The following is a 12,106-nucleotide window of genomic DNA, read 5'->3' on the forward strand; positions in this document are numbered from 1 at the left end:
TGAAAAAAAAAGTATGTGGTATTGAATTCATACTGCATTGCAATTTTTATATTGATAAGATCCATGTAAACCTGTCTAACTACCATAATGAAGCATTATTATCCCAGTTGATGGTTTACAAACATTTTTTTAATCCGCAGTTTAAATGTAGCTTTATGTTAGATGGTTAGTCATGTCAGGAGACTTTGCCAGGGGCCCACTCCTCCTGCCAAGCTTTTTTGGAACTCTAGACTTGAAAATATTAAACGGAAATCAGTCTGCAATTTTAACAAGAACTATCATGTCACCAACAAAACAAGAAAATACACATATAAAATGTATATGATTTATCCTGTAAACTAGGTTCTCTCAAAATTTAGAGATGAAATTAATGGTAAATGTGTGTTTTGTAACTGTGAAATTAAAAATATTTGTTATTTATTTCATGAATGCCTACATATAAAATTATTCTGGATAGATCTCAAATATTTCTTTAAGAGGTTGACTGGTCCAATTATTTATTTAGGAAAAAAAGGAGACTTTTGATGATATTGATTGCAAAAAGCAGTGTATTTGGAGCCTCTTTATTTTATATAGAAAAGTTTACTTTCACAAATGCAATGGGACTAAAATGATGCCACATGTGCAACAATTTAAAACAGAAATTAGACACTTTTTTCTGTAATCCAATTTAACTGATTCCCAATGTATATTGGTTTTTTTTCTTGTTTATTTGTTATTGTTGTTGCTTTGTCTCTTTTTTTGTCAAATTGTATAACTAGCTTTAAAATTACTGTATAGATTGAACCTGATACAAAAAAGAAGAAATAAAGGACCCATGGACTTTGCTGCCACCCAGTGGTCATGATGACCATAAATTGTTTAAGCATTATAATCAAACTATTGCACACCATTCCCCACTTTCATTCGTTCCTTTCCGATATTTAATTTTGAAACGATTCCCAAAAACATCTTAATCCCAAATTAACTGCACTGATGCTGCTTTAACTAGTGTGTTGTAGTTCCTAACTGTGGCCACTGGAGGGCAGACAGCGCTCTGTATTCTAAATGCCCTGATCTCGACGATGGGTGAAATATGTTTGCCGCCATCTAGTGGACACAGTGAAGCACTGCACCATATCTTAGGTAGTCAAGTTACCGCCAGTGCGAACATCACAGGATACTGCGACCTCCGGAAAACACTTTCAAAATAAAGCGGCTTCAGGGAATCATTTACAAAAGAACTAAGAAATGACCACATTTGTAGTTCTCCAGACATATGACTACGGATATTTAAAAACAACGACAATTAATTAACAAACAAACAAAAATGATAATATAAAGCGCCGCACCATGTAATGCATATAAATACAACACAGCAATCAACAGACTACTGACGGTGAGAAATGAAGATAACCATAAGCCGTAATATCATTTTTTTGCCCTCCGTTCACACAGTATACTTAATTTTCTAGTGGTCAGATTTAGTTAAAATTTTTTGGGACAATTCAAAACAACTGTATGTGACACTGCCTTGAATCTATATGTAGCGTACACTAAATAGTGACTAATAATAATAATAATGATAATAACAATAATAATAATAATAATAATAATAACAGTGATGATGATTTAGCTGCAGTAATTTTATTTCTAATTATTGTACATCCGTATTAAATACAAATACTTGAAGTTTAGCTCAACCACTCTGTGTGTTCAAACTGCTGAAATGCAACATGACTCCAATGTTACTGCAGCACATAAAAATACTTGACCGTTTACTTTAATATCTTTGTTTAAACTATCTATCAGTATAAAAGAGTGATTAATGGAGAGGAGTACTGATACGTGACTATAACCTGCAGAGGGCGCTAAATCCTATCTCAGACTGAAAGATCTGATGAGACATGGGGATGGAGAAAAACAAGACTGGTGGTTTACTACTGTGGGTTCAAGTTCATCAAGATCTTTTATAACCCTCGTAATTTACGGATTTTGTCCGAGCATGGAAATGATTAGGCCTACAGTTTGGTTTAAATGTGCCACTAATGACCATTTAATAGCCAACATATGGGCATTAAACAGAAAAGGCTACATGCATTAAAGGCCTAATGAACATGCATAATCTACCAAAAGGTCACTTTTTCATAATCTTTCATGTCCTCATTTTATTATTCTGACTGCCGCCAGTTTCTGCTGACTACAGATAGTCACTGTGAACCTAAAGGCGTACTTCAGTCTCAGATTCCCAGCATTCATCTTACACAGATACCACAGCAGAGGGACCAGACTGGACCCGCTCTCTTAATACATGAGAGGATATAAAACATTACGGCTCTAGCTCATGTTCATATCCTGTGTAACTATGTCATACCCAGTGATATGTTTGTTTACCATCAAAAACAAAGCACATTTATTAATTAAGAATTAAAGCTCTTGTCCTTAAAATTTTGGTGCTCATTATTTTATTATTATTGTTATTATTAACATTGCTATTGTGCATATAATTAAAAAATCTCCTTTGAATAAATTCAGAGTAAATACACTACTCAGCACTTTAACCTCTATTTACTTTTACTTTTTTCTTTATTTAGTTGTGCAGCTCCTGTGTACGCACATTATATGGTTTATTATGCATCAGAGGTATAGTGACTATACCCCAAGTTTATTGCATGTTTACTATTTGCTAGCTGAGCCTCCACAAGGAAGCTGTACATTTACTACGTTTCCTCATGGTGAGCTCAACAACAACAAATGTCTGGGACGGAAACAGCCTTGAGATACTCGTCCTCTGTCTTTCTTGTTGGTTCACTTACTGTATGAGCAACATATGAGTGCCTCTTTGTTTTTCAAGGCTGATTTCCTTTAAATATAGCCTAGTATTATGGATGTGGTTTGGTCAGAGCAACAATATTTCAGGATGACATCAAAATGATAATGTAGTTCCTCTTTCCCAGTGTAAAAGCAAGCATGGACAGCCACTAATGGTGACTGTAGCTGCACTGTTAAAAGTTGATACCATTACGGCTTTATGTGTTGTTGTTGTTCTTACTGTTATTGTTCTTCATCAACAGTGCCACACACAAAGAAGCCACATTAACCCAAAACAGCGTGTCAGCATTCTTTGCACAGAATGAGCAGACTCGAGTGTTTTAGTACTCACAGAGAGGAATGATAACACAGTGATAAATGAGGAGTGAGCACTCAGCCAACATTCGAATGATGTGCTTGTGCTTAGTGAAAGAAGAATAAGAAATAAAATAGAATTCAAAATGGTTTATTGGTTTTTGATCCTCAGCAATTTCAACAATCTAAATTCACAAAGTTGTATTTTCAGGGAGTTTCAGTTTTGAATTTTCTCCTCAATTTAATTCCATGAATGGGACATACTACAGTATGTCAGTGAACGGCCATATACATTAAAAAGTCACTTACGAAAGAATTCAGCTAATGAAACCACATATGAGCCTGTGATGAATGTACAGCCCTGCATGACTGTTTTTTACAGTCTCCTCTCTCTTTTACAATACTACTATTAGCTTTTATATAGAACATTTTGCTCCATTAAAATCCATTGCCCTTTGTCTGACGTCTTATTTTCCTAGACTGCTTGTCTTAACTTTCATCACTGAGCACATCAAAACACACCATTGCACTTAATAATTAGATATATGTCCTGTTTTGTACTTTATTTGAGTTTGCCAGATAGCAATTTGATTTTTCCAGCTGTGGATACAATTATGGCAATAATTTATTGCAGTCTTTTATATGGTGTTATATACTTCACTTTGTTTCAGCCATTAAAGTCCATATATGTTCTATAACGTATCATATATGAGCATGTTATGATCCATGTTTGTGGAGAGTAATGATGGTCAGAAGAAGTGCTGCAACAGCTATGGGTGTGAAGAGCTCAACAGTTTTCTCAGGTATTCATCCCACCTGTATAAATAAGCTCCTGCCTGTATGCCAAAAACAAGAGCCTTTCTTTCCTTCACTTTATTGCAAAACACTTATCGGTGCGAAGAGAGGAGCATCACACATGGGATTTTTTTGCTCAAAAATTGTTTTGCCTTTTATGTATCCCTGCAGCAAAGCCACAATTTATGCAGATCTCATGTCAGTATTTATTTGGTGTATTTGTCATGTGTACTATAAATAAAGATTTCTGACAACTCGTCATGAGAACAATACAATTTGGAAATTAAAAACATGCTTTCCTTTTGTCTTTGCATCGGCTACATTGGTCACTTGTAATTAATGTTGCCAGTATTCACTTATTTATAGCTTCTTGGGAAAGCCCATAAAATGAGCTAACATAACAAGGAAACTATATCACTGCAATACCATATGAAATTAATTACTTAGACACAGCGAGCGATTATATCTACAGATGTTGAAATCAATATAGAACAATGTATGCTGTCACCAAATAAAAATATGCTGTCAACAAATGTATGGAAACATGAAATGTTTTATTAATTGACTTTCATGTGTTCCATGTTCATAAACAGATTTATTAAAGGGTGATGAAACAAACTATACCATAACTACTGAACGAGACAAATAGTATGCAAACAGGACAGAGAGGAAAAACAGACAACACATGATCCCAATTATGGTCGGTGTCAAAACTCATGTTGTCTTTCTTTTCCTACTGAAAATGCAGTAAAGAACAAAAAAAAGGCAAAAACACAGCTGTGTCCTGTGAACCACACTGTTTTTTGTTTGAGATACAAATGCAGTGCATACTTCTTGCACACTTCTAATAAAACCCACATGAATGAATACAGCTCCTAACAGACAACAGAATCTTAAGTCACAGTTTCCCCTCAACTGTCCACTGAGGCTTATTATATGTTACGTTATTGTCCCCACAGTGCATAGGGTGTATACTGGTCATAATAAGTGTCTCCTTCAGGCACCAAAAATGTGCTCTGGTTTCAAGAAAAGTGTTATCCAGCAGCAATTACACAATAACTGTTCTTTGAATTCTGTTTAAAAAGAATAACTTTTGTTTCAGTGAAACGCAGCTGTAGCCATGGGGTCAACACTTGGGGGGACCAAATCTGGGGGTCTGTGGGATGAGGTATTGATGTAACGTTGCCTTTTTATGTATGTCCTGACTGCTCAACTGACACACACGCACACACACACACACCCCACACCCAGACAACATGGGCCCCAGTGCACTGCCTACAGTGTCTATATTTACATCCCTGTATATCAGACTGCTATATGTGCTGTAGCAGTCAGAGTCCTGCTCTTAAGCTCTAAGGTAAGTACTTTATAACTAACTTTCATTTATAAAAAAAAAGGAAGCAAAAAAAGGTATGATTAGAAATTTACAGACACTCCATTAATCACAAGGTACATACGTACAGAGAGAAATGACAGAGAGGATTAGATCATATCAGTGTCTGCTTCTAGTTAAAAAGTATGAAAAACAATAACTGTGTAATAATCCTATTCTCTTCTTAACAAGTGTTCATTGTTCTCAGTTGATCTCCTCATAAGTTACAGGGGGCTGATCTTTTATTATTTTTTTAAAAGTTATTTCTAATGGTGGATGAAGAAAACGGGGCTGAATTACACTCCCTAGTAAAACTGTCTTTGGCCTATGATTTACAGGCAGCGAGATCCTGTTCTCTTCTGACTCCAAGAAGCTGAAGTGTCTTTGAGCCATCGTTCTCGAGGTGAAACAAGGCTTTAATATTTGGAAAAACAGCCTGTCCTCAGTTTAACCGCTGCGTCTGGTTGAAAGTGTGCTAAATATGGAATGAGTACAACTAATGTGAAACAGTCTTATGCTAAGAGTGATTAAAGTATAACATGAAGGTAAAACTTTAAAAGCTTTGCCATAACAAAGAGATAAAAAAAAGTTTCTTCAATAAATCACTCAACTGTTAAAAAAGTTATTAGCTTTACCAGAGGCTATATAAATCTTTCCAGCAATCTGACAACACTGTATGCATGAGCACTTTACCTCAGGAGTAATGACTGTTATAAATGACGTCATCTGCATTAAAGTCAGGTATGTTTCCCATAAACTTAAACACTGGGAGGTTGTTGTGCCTGGGCAAAGTTTTCCCATTGTAAAATTTCGAAATCAAAGATATTAAATTGAAGTTTGCCACTGTTGCTTCTTGTTTTTGGGTTCTTATGTTTTTAATTACATTAAAAATATTAAAGGGAGTGGCAGTTTGGCTCAACTAGTGAATTGTGGTGTTTGGTTGTGGGTTACTCTCAGGCTAAAGCACATTAAGTAGTTTTGCTGAAGTGTAATTGTGGCTACATAATATTTAGATAAGATGTATCATTCTGTTTATGCTGTAAGTCCGTGACGCTTAGTGAACAGGACCTGTACTAACAGAAACACATGTAATGGCTTTGCTTACAGCTAGTCTGATGAATCACATTTCCATTTATAACTGTAAAGTTGCCAGTGGTCATTAAGAATAATATCCCCCTTGCTGCACAAATACTTTGCTTCTGAGTGAAGTTCTCTCTTTGTCAGACCATGTTTCATAGTCATTACTGAGCTACTAATGATCACAAACCAGATTCAGGAGAAAGAGTCACATCAAATGTATCTTGCCATATCTGTATGTTGAATATCGCGTGTGTACCTTAAGCCATACTGTTCATACTTGAGGAATATTAAGAACATGAGCTATACTAATGGCAAAGCCAGTAATGGAAGATTCACAAACACATGCAAACATCATTGGTGCAGTTTCCCAAGACAGTAAAATGTCATTGGCAGGAAAGTGTGGGGGGAAGGCCAAACATATTGGGTCGGCTACATCAACATCAAGACAGCCAACAGCCGATCTAAGAGATAGGAAAATAAGAAACATATTGAGGGTTTTGCTTGCATTTGGTTTCTAAAATCTGTAGAAAAATTAAAGTATAAAAATCTTTTTGTAAACAATTATTTGACTTTTTTTAAAGGGTGCAGAATACAGTAGAAAGTGGTAAATAGAAGCCATCTTTGAAATAAAATGACTCAGTCTAAGCATTCCTAAGGGAGCAAGCATCCCTAAGAGAGAAAAGAAACTGTAATTATCATTAAGACTGACAAAGCAGGCTGTAAAAAGTCAGCATTGAAAAAAAGCATGACTGATGATCTGCAGTGGTAACTTTAAATACATGGTATTAACATTGCTTCGAATAATGTTTTTTTGTGTGTGGGGATGTGTGAGCATCAAATGCGGCATGATACAGTAGGGATTTGTTTAAAGAGTTAAAGGGACCAAAACAAAAAGTAACCTTGGGCCATGATACAGCTACTAACACTATGATAAACTTTCTTGTGGATTTCTTCATTTTGGTTGTATCCTTTTTTGACACTGGATGGACATTGTAAAAAAACAGGTCAAACAAAGTCAGATTCATTTATTTACTTACTTGTGTAACATAACCCACAATCACAGTAAAAAGCCAATAAAAATCTTGCCATACGTAAACAATGTCACCACTTGCCTCGACACATCATGACTTACAGCACTCTTGGCTAAATTTCCCAGTGTAAAAAAAATGGAGATGTGTTCAGCATGCCGGCACAGATAGAGGAATTCATCAGCTGCATGAAGGTGTGGCTCTGCTATCTTATCTCAAGGCTACAATCGAAACAACCAATTCACATTTCAGGGTCTGAAAAATGTGTCATTTAAGCATGTAATAAATTTTGTGTGATGATGTATGAATAACATGGCAGGACCTGGTATGGAGGTATTCAGTATGCACCCCGCAACCCTATGGCTCCACAGTCATTGTGTACATTACTGCAAAAATAAACGTGTTTTAAGACACATGAGATTTTTAGCTGTAATCCGATGCACAGTCATGGCAGTCTGGGTCTCCTTATCTTATCTCACAAACCCATAAAAAAGGCTTTAAAATTTTTTTGTACCACCATAAAGTAAAGCATCAGGTTTATGATTGACCTTTTGAATCTTAATGTCTCCTTGAATTTCCCATAAAGATTCAAAGTTTGATTAATGTCCCCCTCCAGTCAATACATGTATTTTGCTAATTGTGGCGTCACATAGATGTTTGACCTTTACTGTGCAAAATGATGTATGAGTTTGAAGCTATGGCTGTTTTCAACTTAATCTGCCGAAGGGGGAAAGTTTCTCTTTGCTCACCTTATTCAATTTTAAGGCATGTACATACAAGCAAGATTTTGTCTCATCACAGTTTGGCCAGCAAGTCCAACATGCTATTTACAGAGGTGTGTTGTGCAGTGTTGAAGTGTCCAGAGCACATAGAATAAGTAGACTATTCAGTCAAGTAGAAGACATCTTGTACACAGAAGTTAAGGCCCAGACACACCAAACCAACATCAAAGAGCTACGGCAAGGACGGCAGACAGCTGCATCGCCTCACGTCATCTGTGTCTTGGCCCAAAACTTGCAATCGAACACACTGCAAAGACTACAACCAATGGCCAACTTGCAGGCATATTTTGTGTCTGTGTGAGAGGAGAGCAGGCGGCAGTAGTCTGTATTCGTCATTCAAAACCAGAAGACTGACAGAATGGATTCAACATGCTAGTTAGCCAGTTAACACATTAACGACACAACCCAACGATAACAGAACAAATGATATTTACTGTACGCTAGCCAACAATGACAAAAAGAAACAGTAGTTGTATACATCTCAAAACAAGTCTGATGGGGATCTTTAAACAGCCTTTAATGCTGTTTGAACTCATCACATATTTCATTTTGTCTTAGTGAAATATTAATGTCCAAGTGATCAGTATTTATGGATCTCAGCACTGCATCACATGGAAAATTCAAAATATGTTGAGCATCATTTTCCAGTAATGTAGCCTGACCAGTTTCTTTGAAGACTGTCTTGAATTCAGAATAAACTTCTGTGGGTTAAACCATGCTCTACAACATGAATATGTGATGATGGACTTGCTGCAGTCCTCGTGTTTTGAAGTATAATCAATGATTTAATGAGTTGACTTCCTAAGAACATTATGTTCACATTTTTGTGTGCAACTGTGAACTTTGGCTCCCTGCAGTAACAAAGAAACATTGAGCCAAATCTTAGACCATCGCACTACCACCGGCTGGACACAGAGGAAATGGCAGACTGGAAATCTGGACCATGAAAATGCAGGGAATCCCATCTACGTGGCTCATGAATCCCAGAAACTGCTGGAGGAGGGGAAGGGGAGGGTTGTTGGCCACCAGCTAATAGATGTTGAAAGAAAAGAGTGAAATATTACCTTCCCGCTCTTGTGACCAGCAGCAATAACAAAACAGTTATGTGTAGCCTGTAATGAACAATAGTGATAGTGTGAACCTGTGCACTAATGGTTTAATTATGAAGTAATGTGCAGTGGATAGTTTTCGCCAGCATTCCCTGAGGGAGCATAATTCAGAGTTTCCTTGGCTCCCTGCTGTGCATGTGTGTTCATAAATCTATTCTGATGCATTGTAACTTAAGAAAAAAAACTCTTAATACTTTGATTCCACTGAAAATAAGGAAACACAAGGGGGACATATTTTACAACTGGTTTAAGTCAGAGAATAAATAAGTAACTTTGTTAATAGAGCCCTCTAGCTTCTATAAAGTCGGGGGACTCACTAAAAACAAATTAAGCAAAAAGACTGGTCAGAATGAATGCAGCAGAGGGCAAGATAGCCAAACTTTTAGTCCAAGCTCTAAGAATGAATTACCCTATATTCCCCACAATGTGACTTGATAGAGTCTTGGATTGGAGCCTCCACACATGCAACGTGTTTTCCCTCCATGCCCCCAGTTGTAATGTATAGGCTTTCAGTTAAAAATGTTTAGCCCCCAGGCCCAAGCCAAGGTAAATCTGGTATCGACACATGGGTTATTATCTCAGACCAGACAAAACTTTCTCCAGAACCACTGAGGACATTATACAGAAGCCTATATAAGAAGAGTCAGGCCAGAATTCCAAGGTATAATGTGTTTGTTGGATGATTCCACGCCACACAGTTTATATCCTGTGCCAACTTTGCAGGGAGTGTTGTGCCTGATATATAGTGAGGCAGAAAGTAAGGATGGAGAAATTGGCGTGGTGCATGAGCTTTCATGCAGGACACTGCAGTTTGCATCACATACATGCAGTTAACATTTGCCATGTTATTATCTGTAACCACAATCTTTCTCTGATCTTAAAGCAACTACAAGAAGTTTTTAACTGGTTATGAAACAGTCTAAATTCAATTCATGCAGCAAAGGGTTGCAAGCCGGAGTCAATCTCTCGACCGCTGAAGCAAGGCCTCTATACATGGGACACCAGCACTATCCACTAAGCTACTGACGCCACTAGAGAGAATTTTATTTTTGATGTTATATTTTGTTGTTATGGCTAATACAAGGGCAGGATCAGCAAAGACAAAAAAGAAAAGTATTGACCAAAGAATTAAAAAAAGCTAAAAGAAACAGTCATTGAGCACGGACAAAAAGAGATGAAGAGAATTTGCGGGATTTGAAAGGATCCAAAACCAATCCTGAACTGGCTCTTTTATCCCAGTGGTATGTAATATGTCAATTTTACTTATGAAATACATTGCGAGATGTATTTTCAAACTACTATGAATTTACTTTGGTGGCTTACACAAAGTTAACTTTGTTTCACCTTCACTATGTATCCTGCAAACTGCGTTTCGAAAACAAAAAAGTATTAAGAATATGCTGCATCATTCTTTCACTTGCTTTCAAAACAAATGCACGCAATAGCCAGCTCAAGATCTTTATAAATCGGTGGTGCTCACGAAAACGCTACTGCTTTTGTCCACAGGGGCTGTCAAAGTCGACACAAAATGAAATTTCCTTGTAGTTACTTTAAAAAAAAATCAACACAAAAGAGAGTTCCTTGTAGTTGCTTGGGTGTTTACTTTCCTAACCCTAATCATGCTGTAACGACAAGTTATTTGCATTAACCATAATCTTTTTGCAGTATTCACCATGGATGGATTACTGAAATGTTAGGGGCAGGGGTGTAACAGCAGAATCAGCTATAAAATCTAAAATAAACTAGTAAAACTACTCAACCAAATGATTAGTTTTCTTCGATATTTTTGTCAGATATGCAATGATGATTGCCAGGCAATATGTACATTGATGTTGTCCAATGTCATGTCTCTATTTGTGTCAAGACAATACATGCACGATAGCGTACACTGAGGCCCATTGTAACCATTGGTCAGGGGAGCCCCCTTGCCTTCACCTGGAACTGCAGAGAGCCAAAATGACCATAAAATGGGCTAAAGAACCACAAAGGAACACAATAAACAACAAAGAGACACAAAAACAACCACAAGGAGACACAATGTGACTACAAAGAGACACAAATTTACCCCACAAAGACACAAAATGATTTTAAAAAGACGCAACACTACAAGAAGTCACAAAACAACCACAAAGAGACACAAAATGACCACAAAAAAGACACAAATGCAGAAAATGATGCATAACAACTACAAGGAGATGCAAAACCACCACAAAGTCTGTGTGTCTTGGAGGAGGTGGTGGGGCCTTTTGAATATATGTACCCAGGGTCCCCCTGTCTCATAGTCTGCCCCTAATCCTCACCATACTGTAGTTGTCATGTGCTGTTACTGTAGAAACAGGGAATTTTAGAAATTTGCATTGAACATTTTCTGGAGTTTTGCAGAATCATCCAATATTGGCAATCTTGTCTGCCGATAGGGTCGGAAAAAGCTGTTCTCCCCCATGCCAAATAAACCAATCTCTCTGTGTAAAATCAGTGGAGTGCCTCTTTAAGCTATGTTATTTTAACTACTTCCTTAACAGGTTATGTAACATTATTTTTATAACCTCAGTGCTGCAATTCTGTAGGTATTCCCTAAAAGGAAAAGTTGTGGTTAATTGTATTGTGTGGAGTTACATCACTGAGTGGTTGACTTTACACCATTTGGATACTGTACACACTTGAACACTGCGCTGCATGTCCGCCTTTGGCACAGTGGAAAATGTCTGGATATTTTCCATAGGGGTGAGTCATGAAAAAACACAGATGAAGCCAAACCTGCTCATGGTCTGTTGGCTATGCGGCCCAATTAAAACTGTTTCCCAATAATATTGAATAATCTCAGCGCTGTCACCT

The sequence above is a fragment of the Epinephelus fuscoguttatus genome, linkage group LG5 (genome assembly GCF_011397635.1).
Source record: "Epinephelus fuscoguttatus linkage group LG5, E.fuscoguttatus.final_Chr_v1".
Lineage (NCBI taxonomy): Eukaryota > Metazoa > Chordata > Actinopteri > Perciformes > Serranidae > Epinephelus > Epinephelus fuscoguttatus.